This window comes from Helianthus annuus, chromosome 8, assembly GCF_002127325.2.
Source record: "Helianthus annuus cultivar XRQ/B chromosome 8, HanXRQr2.0-SUNRISE, whole genome shotgun sequence".
In the NCBI taxonomy this organism is placed as follows: domain Eukaryota; kingdom Viridiplantae; phylum Streptophyta; class Magnoliopsida; order Asterales; family Asteraceae; genus Helianthus; species Helianthus annuus.
The window spans coordinates 63,418,332-63,433,874 of NC_035440.2; positions in this window are offsets into that span (position 1 = coordinate 63,418,332).

Here is a 15,543-nt window from a genome sequence, read left to right on the forward strand (position 1 = left end):
AAAAGTATGAAAGTAGCAAGTAGGCACATGTGTTTCACCCCAAAATGTTTGGAAAACAGTAAAAGAGAGGGGTACTATGTACTCACCTTTGGGTGCGTTTCTATATGCTAACACAATCCCTCAAATTATTTATTTGTCCTAAATTAAATAAGAATGATTTAATAAACAAAACTCATAAAAATGACGAAGTTTCTCCGATACTTAGAATTTTCACATAACTTTGAGATTCATCGAAAAGTTATTATTTTTGATTATTTTGGTATATTCGCGTATATGTACTCTAGCGTAAAACAAATAATCTTGTCAAGTATTATCATGTCATCATACACATATTATAAAACACATAGCACATTGTAACACATAAAATTTACTCATGAATAACCCATTATAGTTATGTCGAAAAACACTTATTTTAGCGTTTCGGTAACATTTTTGAGCGTCGGAAGTCACGTATGAATAACCGAACACCAAGTAAACTTAGTATAAGTTAAAATACTTGTTTTTATATCAAAAATATCAGTTTGGTTACTGATCAAAAACAGTTTAATAAAAATCCTCCGAAAAGGCGATTTTTAACCGTTTTACCACATAGTTTTGCATCCAACGTTACCCGAACCATCCCAATTCGAAACGACTTGAAATTTTGACACAACCCATGTTATTTACTGAATAAAATAATGGTTATACTCACAATAGTGCAGGTCTTAAATAGAGCATATAAATCATGCAACTTTCGCATATTTTACCACTTTTTTAAGCTATATGTACAACACGCAATGCTACCAAACCTACGTCAAAGTTTCATGCCCTTATAATATACCAAATAAGGTCATTTTTAGTGCTTGTAACCTGATCTAAAACATTTTTGTCATATAGCCATTTTTTATCACTTCTTGAGCTTTAAATCAACATATATTCACATGTACAAGTATCTAAAGCATACTATCATAACATCAACATTTTATGTTAATCTAAATGCATCAAATATATGATATATTCAGGTTTATTTGCTGATGTATTTAAGCATTTCACATATCATACATAGATCAACAATCACTTGCATTTAAACTTATTATTCAAGAACATGTAACAACATAAACAAGTATTTAACAAGAAATCGAACTTCAAGACACATACACACACACACACATACACACACACATATATATATGTACGGTTATACATACATATATATATCACCACCATTTTTATTTGTTTCAAGACCCATTTCTTTTAGATTTCAAGTTTAGTGAAAAATTCCAAGATTCAAGAGAAACTTCCAACCATCAAGAACAAAGTATATGATTTAAACATAAACTTTATACCTTCAAGATTCAAGTGAGTTTTTGATGAGATGGAGCTTGAAATCACTTGAAATCACCTTGGAAACTCCTTTGGATTTTCACACCAACTTGAAACTAGCTTGGAATGGGGTTTAATCTTTAAGAACAAAGTTGCAAAAATGGAAATGGAGGTGATGGTAGTGTTTATGGTTGGGAGAGGGAGAGAGAGTGGAAGATGGAGTGATGAAATGAAGTTGTGAAGATAAGGGGTGAACTTATAGGAAAAAAATCTAGATAAAATCTTATAAGATCTAAAGAGAATCAAAAGAAATCAAGGACATCAAATCAAATCTTTGAGAAATCTTGGCAAAATATTTTGGGGATCTTGGTGGGTCCTTGTGACCGAAATTCATATGGGGGGGGGGGTTAAATGTAAATTTTGTTTGGTATATTAGTTAAAAACAGGTGTTTAACTTGGTACCGGGTATTTTATCTAGCGTTTAAATCCCGGTTTATGGCGTTCTAAATTATTTTTATTTTTCTTTAAAAATAAACTCGCCAAAATATTACTGAAATAAATTTCAGTTGCCAAGACTGGCTGCATTGTCTGCGTTTTGCAGTATAAGCACTGTGTCACGCAGAAACACGCGGTACGAGCTTAAACTTGAAAAATAACGTTTTTAGGCGTTTCAATTTATTTTTCAACACAGACCTGATTAAAAATAAATTTTTAGTCATAACATAATATTTTTGGGATTTAAATATTATCCGGGCGGTCACCAACGTTCGCTTCGCAGTTTTGTCGTAATTAGTTCTTTAGTTCAAATAAACATGTTTTCGCCATACCGAATCCTTCGAAACTTATTTCTAAGTTAGGTAAGGGATATTTAGGGTATGTTTGTCTTACGTCACAGTTCCGGAATGTACGTCGCGTTAAACTGATTGCGTTTAAGCACCAATTTGCGTATAACCTTCCAGAAAGTGATTTAGAGTTTGAAATCGAATAAAAGTCAAAACATTAAAAACATCAAACACAAATAAACAAACATAGGGATCAAATAACTTTATTTCATTGATAACTGAATTGTTTACAATGATTACAAGCACAGATGTCACAAACACGCTCGCAAAAATAGTGTGTGTACATATTTCAGTTTGTCTAGTTAAAATTCAAAAATATTTTCATTTCTCATTTTATTTTCGACAACTGACATTGGGGATTGAAAGATCAAAACCTTTGTGCAGATCATGTCAGAGATTGATGAGGGTTGGTTAAGCTGGTGATTGCAAACTGAGATTGGTATTGAGTTTGAAAGTTAAAACATGTGATTGTTTGAAATGTTCGAAAGTTCATTAAGTTGAACTGTTTTTGAAATGAAACGTCAGGGTACTTCGTAAATCTGATCATTCAAGGCCATTAATTTGGACTTGGAGGGTCAAACAGTTGTCCAAGGTCATTGACTTAGACTTGGTCAGCTGGGTGTCACTGTGCTTAATCGGAAAAATAAAAAATTGAATAAAAAATGAATTTTTGAAAAAATTGAAAACAGATTCGCTTTTATGTCACACATGGTTCGCTTTTTCATCAAAAGCCATGGTGGTTCGCTTATATGGTAGTGTCACATAAGCGGACCTGTCCCCATATATATACTACATGGGTCCGCTTATTGTGTCATTACACTCACTGAAACCGGTCCGCTTATACGTCATTTTTCTGAGGCGATTCAAGCGATTCTGTTTGGTTCATCAATTTCACTTAGTGTTTTGCCCTTAGTTCATCAATTCCTGTTAGATTACCACTTATTCCATCATGGGCAAGGTATGTATCTGTTTAATTTTGATGTTTTCATGCTTAAAATGTCCTGTCGACTATCTGTTATGAACAAACCTTTGTTGTATGCTTTTAATTGTCATAATCTTTCAAATTGAACATATGGTTGATGTTGATTGATGTTGTAGGTCATTGTAGTGTGCTTTAATGTCTTCAATTTTACTGATAACATGTGTATATCGTTAATGGGTATATTCAGGTTCAGATCTAGGGTTATTTAGGTATTTTTGATGAAATTAAAAATCACTCTAGGTCTCGGAATTGCATGTAGAATCTGAATTCAAGTTCAATTTTAGGACTTAAATGGTTTTTTGCATGATTAATGATAGAGTCGCTTATTTAGACTTGATAGATCCGCTCATTAGTCATTTGCATAGATCCGCCCTTAGGTACACTCTTAGGTCCGCTTATGTAGACATACCTAGGTCCGCTCATATAGGTATTATATAGGTTCGCTTATGTTTACACTATGAGGTTCGCTTTCGTGAACCTTGTAGGGTCCGCTTTTAGAGCATTTTTATAGTGTTTCGCTTATGCATACTAGGTATGGTTCGCTTTTTGTGTATTTTTCATTTTAGGTTCGCTTTTATGTACACTAGTGAATCTGGTTCGCTTTTAGTGAATGTTTTTATATGATTTGCTTATGTGTACTTTGTGTGGTTCGCCTATACATACCATGATTGGTTCGCTCTTGTGTGAACTAACTATGTGGTCTGCTCATAAGTCCTTTATGTGGTTTGCCCATATATACATATTTGGTCTGCTTTTATGTGCTGATTAAAATGTTGAAGTTTAAAATTTTTCTAAGTGTTCTGATTCTTGATTTCTATGTTTGTTGTGCAGTCGTCATCGAATGTGTTATTTGACCCTGTACACAACAGTTGTTGTGATCTGGACATTGAGAAAAATCCCGAACTGGCGAATTTCAGTAGCATATTGGATTTTATGGACCGGATTCCCATCAAAACGACACTGACAGATCAACGACCTATCTATAGATCGCACATTGGTCGTTTCTGGAAAAATGCTACATATGACGAACAAAGCAAAGTCATTTCATCTGTAGTGGAAGTTAATGGGAAGTTAGAGACAATCTTGGTGACAGAAGCTCTTGTACGTGAAGTTGTGAACTGTCACACCCCGACCACGTAAAACATCAAATCGTGGCGGAAACATCGGGGAGTGTTGTAACAGAATTATTGTTCCACAACCAAGGTAATTAAAATATTATTTTATTCATCACCCAGGGGTGGAATACATTGTTTCAAACAAGAACCAACAAGTTACATTGTCTTAAAATAAAAAGAAACAAAGTACATAACAAGTTTTAACTAGTCTAGATCCATTTTATCGTCACTAAGGCCCAAGTCCACCCTAGTGTATCACGATCATCCAATGCATTTGCTCCTGAAACACATGCGAAAATAGGTACGTCAGCATAAAAATGCCTGTGAGATACATAGGTTTTGTGAAAATAGGATCCATGACTTAGGTTTTTAGAAAAATGTTTAATGAAATGTAGTCATGAACCATGTTGATTGTATTGTTTATAAATTATTTGAAAAACGATGGTAGATATGTATTTTTGAAAGAATAATATATGGTTAAATAAATAACCAAGTAAATTAAGTTGTATATAACAAGTTGTTTGTAAAACAATGTGTTGTGAAAAAAGTGTTATATAGCTAAACTGAAATGATTTAAACAACGCTGCGATACGTAACACCATACAAACACTTATATATAGGAAGTACCAGCGGCGTATCCACCATGTTTGTATCATATTACACACGCCTCGTTACTTAAATCACTTACCCAAACAAACCACCGATGTAAACATGTTTATATCTAACCAATGTCAAAATGTTTATGCAAAAACCACGTCTAATGTCAAGTGTAAAATCATGAAATGTGTGTAAGAATGTAAAAATGTCTATGCCAATGTCAATCATGTCATGTGTAAACAAAATGTCATGTATGGTAAGTGAAATATGTATCAACTAAACCATAGGTGAAAATGCACAAAAACAAAGTATTGAAGTAAAACTCAGTTTAAATCAACGTTATGTTTTGTGGAGATGCATGCTATACTGAATACAAACATTTATGCGGTATTGTGAAAATGCATACATTCAAGCCTTGCGACTGTGGTGATAAACCTTTAAACAAATTAAAGGTCTATGTGTCTAAATGTTTTAATCGAATTCGGTCATTCCTTCCATCCAAACATACCCAGGATGTCAGGAACGGGAGATGTCAATTCCTATGGTACTATTACCTACTAACGAGCGGCGTGATCAAAGTTAATGAATGTATATTGTCCCACTTAAACAAACCAAATTTCATACCCAAAATATAAACATGTGAAAACAATGCACTAAGTATGTAATCAAATGTACACACATAGCGTGAAATATCATGTAAAACAAATGTACTAAGTATGATGAACATACCTAGCATGAAAATGTCATGTAAAACAATGTACTAATAAACATAGCAAGTATATAATGCGAAAACATGAAAGCATGAAAGTAACAAGTAGGCACATGTGTTTCACCCCAAAACGTTTGGAAAACAGTAAAAGAGGGGTACTATGTACTCACTTGAGGTTGCTTAGAGTCCTAGGATAACCACCAAGCAATGCTAGAAGATCACAGAATCAAACGGCACCTATATAGGCATCTATATTAATAAACGGACCTATCGGAGGATCGGGTAGTACGAGGGTTCGAAAACCAAATAAGTAGGGGAACTTATGTAACATGGTTTAACAAAGCCTACGTACTAAAACGAAACCTATCCTAAGTGCTTTTGACCCGCTATGACCCGTTTAGGTAGCTTATGCTACTTTAACGCGTCGTTTGCGTAAAACGCGTTTGAAATACCTAACTAGCCCTATGATAAACAAGATATGCCTTAACATGTTCAATATTGTTGTTAAATCAGTTTAGATACCAAAAATTATGTTACATAGGCTTAAAAATGAATTTTGGCGTAAAAAGGGTATTTTGGTAATTTACCTAAGGCATAAAAATTACTTATCATACAACTACTTAAACGTCATGACCATTAGGTATAACCTCGGAAGGTTATTCCCTATACACAATGGTCACCTAAAGCGTTTGATCGGATCCTAAAGATCGACCAAATGGGTCGGGTTCGAAAGTATAAGCGATTGATTAGATCGCTTACCTTTACGACCCTAAACAAGCACAAATCTAAAAGCGACGAGCTAAACATGCTAGAACATGTTTAGTGAAGTTAGAAAACAGGTTTGGTATTAAAACAAACGGTTTTAATACCCTAGAGTAGTTTGGTTACAAAATACGTGAGAAAACGCATTTTGGCCGAAACTACGACTCGTCACTGAGCCTAGATAACGTGGTAATCAGTAGGTATAGTCACTAGGGACTATAACCATCGTGATTACGCTCACGTTATGAAGTTCAAACGAACTTCGCGTTGACCATGAACTGGTCAATGCAGAAAGTCAAACAAAGTTTGACTTTCGGACTCGAAAAGCAATAAAAGAACGAAGGAATACTTACAAAGGGTCCCCGCAAGATTGAACTTCCGAGTATTCTCAGGTATGAAGTGTTAAAACACCCCAACTTAGAGAATAAACTCAGAATTCAAGTGTGGGAAAATGGGTGAAGTGGGGGTTGGGTATTTATAGGTGATGCTCAACCGTTAGGATCGTTTCTTGGAAACCGAGCTTCGATCTGAGCCTTACACCACGTACCCACTGATTTACAAAACCATTGGTACCTAAAACCAGCCCATAGTTTAGGAGAAACCATGTGCATAAGTGTGTAACAGCTGGGAATAGCTGGAAAGCTTTTCTGCTGTTCTGGGAGGGGCTTACGGACTGTAAGCAACCCCATACGGTCCGTAAGGGACCTGCAGACCAGCTATATTTTCATTTTGGCAGTTTTGGTCCCTGAGCGCGTATAGTCGTGTTTTGGCACTTCTAACACCCGTCAAACCCATTTTTGAGCTCTACAAGGATGTTAAAGTATAGGGAACATAAAACATGCTCAAAAATATGCCGGATGTCGGTTCATTTGGCCGTTGCGTTGTTCGGTTAATTACGACGGAAGTCGTAACGGACGCAAAAACGGTCCAAATTGAGCGACGAATGGATTTTTGACAAGCCAAACACTAAAACATAATATTTTAATGCTTACATAAATTTTTGGATGTCCGGAAGTATTCAGAACGTAAGTTATGCGCGAAAATGCAAACTTATGCACTTTTTGACGCTTTTAGTCCCTGAATGACCCAAAAGTTTATTTTAGCACACCTAACCCCTCAAAGCCTATTTCTAAGCTATGTAAAGGATATTTAGGGTGTGTTTAACTTATGATCATGTTCCGGAATGTTCCTTACAGTTCAAATCGGCATACTTTCGCAGTTTGTCAATTTTAGTCCTTGTAAGCGAATAAACTAGATCTTGCCATACCGAAGCCTTCAAAACTTATTTCTAAGTTATGTAAAGGTTATTTAAGGTATGTTATGCATGAATTGATGTTCAGTAGTATTTGTTGCATTTAACTGATTACGTTTATGCACCAATTTGCGTATAATTCTCCAGAAAGCGACATAGGGTTTGAAATCGAATAAAAGCGAAAACATGAAAAACATTGAACATAAATAAACAAATATTGGGATCAAATAACTTTATTTCATTAATAACTGAACTGTTTACAATGATTACAAGCACAGATGTCACAGTCTCCCCTACTTGTGGAAATTTCGTCCCGAAATTTGTTTAGAGGAAACTTATGAGAATAGATGTGGATATTTCGCCTTCATTTGATCTTCACGTTCCCAAGTAAACTCAGGTCCACGTTTAGATTCCCAGCGAACTCTGACCAACGGAATGCGCTTGCGTTTAAGCCATTTGACTTCACTATCCATAATTTCCACAGGTTTCTCAACAAAATGTAGTGTTTTATCAACACGAATTTCGTCAAGTGGTATGTGGAGGTTCTCATCAGCTAAACACTTTTTGAGGTTGGATACGTGGAAGGTAGGATGAACATTTCCAAGTTCGGGAGGCAATTCAAGTCTGTAGGCTACCTTACCGATTCTTTCGACGATCTGGAATGGTCCAACGTATCTAGGTGCAAGTTTTCCTTTCTTTCCAAATCTGATCACACCTTTCCAAGGTGAGACCTTAAGTAATACACGATCACCGACTTGAAAACCCAAGGGCTTGCGTTTTAGGTCCGCGTAACTCTTTTGACGGCTTCTAGCTATCTATACGTTATCACAAACTTTCTTAACCTTGTCAGTTGTCTCCAGAATGAGGTCAGGTCCAGTAAGCTGAGCCTCACCTATCTCATTCCAGCAGACTGGTGAACGACATTTTCGACCATAGAGACCCTCGAAAGGAGCCATGTTGATGCTGGAGTGATAACTGTTGTTGTAGGAGAATTCATTCAAGGGAAGATGTGAATCCCAACTACCACCAAAGTCGATCACACAAGCTCTAAGCATATCCTCCAAAGTCTGGATTGTTCTTTCAGTTTGGCCATCAGTTTGTGGATGATAAGCTGTGCTCAGATTGAGTTGGGTCCCCAAAGCAGATTGCAGGGTTCTCCAAAAGCGAGAAGAGAAACGAGCATCTCTATCAGAAATAATGTTCAAGGGAACACCATGTCGAGATACAATTTCATCCACATAGATTTTAGCCAACTTTTCAGCAGAAAAATCCTCACGGATTGGCAAGAAATGCGCTGATTTAGTAAGACGATCAACAATTACTCAGATGGCATCATGACCTTTCTTAGTGCGCGGAAGTTTGGTAATGAGATCCATAGCAATGTTTTCCCATTTCCAAACTGGGATCTCAGGTTGCTCCAAAAGACCATAAGGATGCTGGTGTTCAGCCTTAACCTTGAGACAAGTAAGGCATTTTGAAACGTACAAGGCAATGTCTTTCTTCATACCAGGCGACCAATACTGAGTACGAAGATCCTTATACATTTTGTCTGAGCCGGGATGAACAGAATAACGAGACTTATGGGCTTCATCCATAAGCAAAGTGCGAAGATCATCTTGGCTTGGGATCCACAAACTGTCCATGAAATAATACGATCCATCTTCTTTCAGCACAAGGTCAGGCTTAATGTGATAGGGTAATTCCTTACCCATCAATTCTTGTGAAACACAAGCCTGTTGAGCCTGAGAAATGCGGGCTTGAATATCGGATCGTGCTTGAATAGCAGATTGAACACGAACACAATGAAGCATAGTACGTTCCTTACGACTTAATGCGTCAGCCACAATATTCGCTTTACCAGGATGGTAGCGAATTTCGCAATCATAGTCGTTTAGGAGTTCGACCCAACGTCTTTGCCTCATGTTGAGTTCTTTCTGATTAAAGATATGCTGAAGAATTTTGTGGTCAGTAAAAACCACGCATTTTGTGCCATACAAATAGTGTCTCCAGATTTTGAGAGCGAAGACGACTGCGCCCAACTCAAGATCATGAGTGGTGTAGTTTCTCTCATGTACCTTCAATTGTCTAGATGCGTAGGCTATGACTTTGTTCCTTTGCATCAGAACGCAGCCAAGACCCAATTTCGATGCATCACAGTAGACAACAAAATCATCATTACCCTCAGGCAAAGTTAGAATAGGTGCATCACAAAGCTTCTGCTTCAAGGTCTGAAATGCTTCTTCTTACTTACAACCCCATTCAAAGGGTTTGTTCTTCTGAGTTAGAGTAGTTAGAGGAACTGCAATCTTTGAGAAGTTCTTGATGAAGCGGCGGTAATAACCCGCAAGACCAAGAAAAGAACGAACCTCAGTAGGAGTAGTTGGCGTATCCCAATCCTTAATCGCACTGATCTTGGAGGGATCTACATGAATACCTTGTTCGTTGACAATATGTCCTAAAAATTGAACTTCCTTAAGCCAAAATTCGCACTTGGAGAACTTGGCAAAAAGTTGCTCTTTCTTTAGGAGTTCCAGAGTAAGACGAAGATGTTGCTCGTGATCAGCTTGCGTCTTAGAGTAAATCAAGATGTCATCAATAAAAACGATGATGAACTTATCCAAATAAGGCTTACAAACCATATTCATTAAGTCCATGAAAACAGCAGGAGCATTGGTCAAACCAAATGGCATGACTGTGAACTCATAATGCCCATATCGAGTGCGGAATGCTGTCTTGGGAATATCCTCTTCATACACACGAAGTTGATGATACCCAGAACGAAGATCAATCTTCGAAAAGCAAGTAGCACCCTGTAACTGGTCAAAGAGATCATTAATGCGAGGTAGGGGATATCGATTCTTGATGGTAAGTTTGTTCAGCTCACGGTAATCGATACACATTCTGAAGGATCCATACTTCTTCTTGACAAAAAGAACAGGAGCACCCCAAGGTGAAAAGCTAGGACGAATAAAACCTTTGTCAGAAAGCTCTAGAAGCTGCTTAGACAGTTCTTGCATCTCGGACGGTGCAAGACGATATGGAGCTCTGGCAATAGGATTTGCACCAGGTACAAGATCAATACGGAACTCGACTTGGCGTGCTGGAGGTAGACCATGTAACTATTCAGGAAACAGCTCCGGATAATCCCGAACAACAGGGATATCTTGAATAGACTTACCTTTGCCTTTATCTGCTGTAACATGTGCCAGGAAGGCCACATAGTTCTTTCGCTGATACTTCCGAGCTTGAAAACAAGACATAAGCTTGAGGCTACTAGCAGGTTTTTCACCACAAACCTGCAGTATCTCACCTGACAAAAGTGGCACACGAACGATCTTCTCAAAACAAACTACCTCTGCGCGATGCTTGGCTAACCAATCCATACCCACAATAATGTCGAAGCTTCCAAGTTGCATAGGCGTGAGGTCAATAGGAAAAAGATGGTCGTTAAGGTTCAACTGGCAGTTGCGAAGAACAGAATCAAGAACAATGGGTTCACCATTCGCAACTTCGACTGTCAAAGGCTTACCTAGTTTTGTTCTAGACACGCGAAGCAATGGTTCGAAAGATAACGACACAAAACTCTTATCGGCCCCCGAGTCAAAAAGAACAGATGCAGGTTGATTATTAACTAAGAGCGTACCATTCACCACCTCGTTGTCTGCTTGTGCCTCAACAGCATTCATATTAAAAGCTCGTCCACGAGCCTGAGCCTGAACTGGATTTGCATTAACCAGCCTTGGACACTGGTTTCGATAATGGGTCAAGTCTCCGCAATTAAAGCATGAGCCAGGAGGATAGTGAGGTCGTGCAGCTTGTGCTTGCTGTTGAATAGGTAGTTGAGCTCCCTGTTGGGCTGGATTTCTAGCAGAACGACAAACCTCCGCAAGATGACCCGATTTTCCACAGTTGGTACAGAAACGACACGGGAGTTGCTGTTGATGGTGACTATTGCACCTATTGCACAAAGGTGCATTCCCTTCATACCGCTTCTTTGCGGGAGGCTGCGCTGGCTGATTGGGAGCTGCCTGGTTCTGTTGGGCAGTGATGGCAAAATTTTGGGAAGCCTTTCGCTTCCTAGAACCCTTTGATGAGCCAGAATCCTTCCCCTTCTTACCTTTCTTGCTAACCCCTTTGTCAGACGCCTGATTCTTGCCCTTGTCACCCTTCCTATGCAATTTACCCTTTCTGACCTGTGATTCTGTCAACGTCGCAGCTAACTCGATTGCCTGACGGACAGTGGTAGGTTTACTACTAGTAACGATGTCTTGCACAGAATCAGGTAGACCATCGATGTATCTTTCGATAGCCTTGTCAAGTGGGGTGACCATTGTTGGGCATAACAAAATCAACTCCTCATATCTATCAGTATACGCCCGGTGCTCACCACTAACCTGTTTCAGATCGTCAAACTCCCTTTCCAACTTTCGTAGCTCACGACGAGGACAAAACTCATTCATCATGAGAGTCCTCAATTCAGCCCATGTTTTCGCTAAAGCGACTTCAGCACCTCGATCTCTCATACCCCGTTCCACCATGTTAACGCCCTCTTCTGAAAAACACTTGAAGCAAACTCAACTTTGCGATTATCAGGACACTGAACATGGCGGAAAGTATTCTCAATGCTCTCGAACCATTGAAGAAGCCCAGTTGCTCCTTCGGTATCACTGAACTTGAGTGGTTTAGCCGAATTGAAACTCTTGAAGTTACAAGGAGCGTTCTGATTGATGTTGGCTTGGTTAAACTGAGCAATGAGATTCGGGAACGCAGCAGCCATATGCTGTGCGATGATTTCTGCCAGTTCAGCATTGGGTAGCTGATTCTCGCGTCGAGGAGGCATGAGAGGAAACGAGTGAGATGATTAGATGAAAAGAACGAGACGAATCAAAATCAACAAAGCAAGGATGGTGGTCATTTGTCCGTATCACAAAGTAAACAAACGACATACAGTGACTAATCAAAGTAAATGGGCTCATAAATAATGTTTAGTGAAGACATGCTCGCCTATAAGTGAACACTCACCCCAGGAGTTCCCAGGTAAGAGTGACTGGTCCGATTATGTGGATTTGTACGAACACTCTAGCCTTTGACAGAAAACCCAGGGTACAGACATTCACCCTTCCAATTTGCACGTATTCACACTATTTAGAACCCAAAACCTTGACGAGATTTTGAAAACTTGGAAGGCACAATGCCAAAAGAATCATTTAAAATCAAATGATAAAGTTTCAAAATCAAATGAAAAAAAACAAAAAGGGGTCAAAACCATACAATATATCATTTGAGAACAGAAGATTGTTTTTCAAAAATCGTTTTTAGAAAACTAGGTTCTTGTTTTGGTGATCACCTAAGGATAGGTGAAGTGCATGTTTTAAAATCTAAACACAAGACAACTTGTGTTGGGGTCCTAGAAAGGTTATAGTCTAGGTCAAAGCATTACTAATAACCTAATTCCCTATAACCATTGGCTCTGATACCAACTCTTCTGTCACACCCCGACCACGTAAAACATCAAATCGTGGCGGAAACATCGGGGAGTGTTGTAACAGAATTATTGTTCCACAACCAAGGTAATTAAAATATTATTTTATTCATCACCCAGGGGTGGAATACATTGTTTCAAACAAGAACCAACAAGTTACATTGTCTTAAAATAAAAAGAAACAAAGTACATAACAAGTTTTAACTAGTCTAGATCCATTTTATCGTCACTAAGGCCCAAGTCCACCCTAGTGTATCACGATCATCCTATGCATTTGCTCCTGAAACACATGCGAAAATAGGTACGTCAGCATAAAAATGCCTGTGAGATACATAGGTTTTGTGAAAATAGGATCCATGACTTAGGTTTTTAGAAAAATGTTTAATGAAATGTAGTCATGAACCATGTTGATTGTATTGTTTATAAATTATTTGAAAAACGATGGTAGATATGTATTTTTGAAAGAATAATATATGGTTAAATAAATAACCAAGTAAATTAAGTTGTATATAACAAGTTGTTTGTAAAACAATGTGTTGTGAAAAATGTGTTATATAGCTAAACTGAAATGATTTAAACAACGCTGTGATGCGTAACACCATACAAACACTTATATATAGGAAGTACCATCGGCGTATCCACCATGTTTGTATCATATTACACACGCCTCGTTACTTAAATCACTTACCCAAACAAACCACCGATGTAAACATGTTTATATCTAACCAATGTCAAAATGTTTATGCAAAAACCACGTCTAATGTCAAGTGTAAAATCATGAAATGTGTGTAAGAATGTAAAAATGTCTATGCCAATGTCAATCATGTCATGTGTAAACAAAATGTCATGTATGGTAAGTGAAATATGTATCAACTAAACCATAGGTGAAAATGCACAAAAACAAAGTATTGAAGTAAAACTCAGTTTAAATCAACGTTATGTTTTGTGGAGATGCATGCTATACTGAATACAAACATTTATGCGGTATTGTGGAAATGCATACATTCAAGCCTTGCGACTGTGGTGATAAACCTTTAAACAAATTAAAGGTCTATCTGTCTAAATGTTTTAATCGAATTCGGTCATTCTTTCCATCCAAACATACCCAGGATGTCAGGAACGGGAGTTGTCAATTCCTATGGTACCATTATCTACTAACGAGCGGCGTGATCAAAGTTAATGAATGTATATTGTCCCACTTAAACAAACCAAATGTCATACCCAAAATATAAACATGTGAAAACAATGCACTAAGTATGTAATCAAATGTACACACATAGCGTGAAATATCATGTAAAACAAATGTACTAAGTATGATGAACATACCTAGCATGAAAATGTCATGTAAATCAATGTACTAATAAACATAGCAAGTATATAATGCGAAAACATGAAAGCATGAAAGTAACAAGTAGGCACATGTGTTTCACCCCAAAACGTTTGGAAAACAGTAAAAGAGGGTTACTATGTACTCACTTGAGGTTGCTTAGAGTCCTAGGATAACCACCAAGCAATGCTAGAAGATCACAGAATCAAACGACACCTATATAGGCATCTATATTAATAAACGGACCTATCGGAGGATCGGGTAGTACGAGGGTTCGAAAACCAAATAAGTAGGGGAACTTATGTAACATGGTTTAACAAAGCCTACGTACTAAAACGAAACCTATCCTAAGTGCTTTTGACCCACTATGACCCGTTTAGGTAGCTTATGTTATTTTAACGCGTCGTTTGCGTAAAACGCGTTTGAAATACCTAACTAGCCCTATGATAAACAAGATATGCCTTAACATGTTCAATATTGTTGTTAAATCTGTTTAGATACCAAAAATTATGTTACATAGGCTTAAAAATGAATTTTGGCGTAAAAAGGGTATTTTGGTAATTTACCTAAGGCATAAAAATTACTTATCATACAACTACTTAAACGTCATGACCATTAGGTATAACCTCGGAAGGTTATTCCCTATACACAATGGTCACCTAAAGCGTTTGATCGGATCCTAAAGATCGACCAAATGGGTCGGGTTCGAAAGTATAAGCGATTGATTAGATCGCTTACCTTTACGACCCTAAACAAGCACAAATCTAAAAGCGACGAGCTAAACATGCTAGAAAATGTTTAGTGAAGTTAGAAAACAGGTTTAGTATTAAAAAAAACGGTTTTAATACCCTAGAGTAGTTTGGTTACAAAATACGTGAGAAAACGCATTTTGGCCGAAACTACGACTCGTCACTGAGCCTAGATAACGTGGTAATCAGTAGGTATAGTCACTAGGGACTATAACCATCGTGATTACGCTCACGTTATGAAGTTCAAACGAACTTCGCGTTGACCATGAACTGGTCAATGCAGAAAGTCAAACAAAGTTTGACTTTCGGACTCGAAAAGCAATAAAAGAACGAAGGAATACTTACAAAGGGTCCCCGCAAGATTGAACTTCCGAGTATTCTCAGGTATGAAGTGTTAAAACACCCCAACTTAGAGAACAAACTC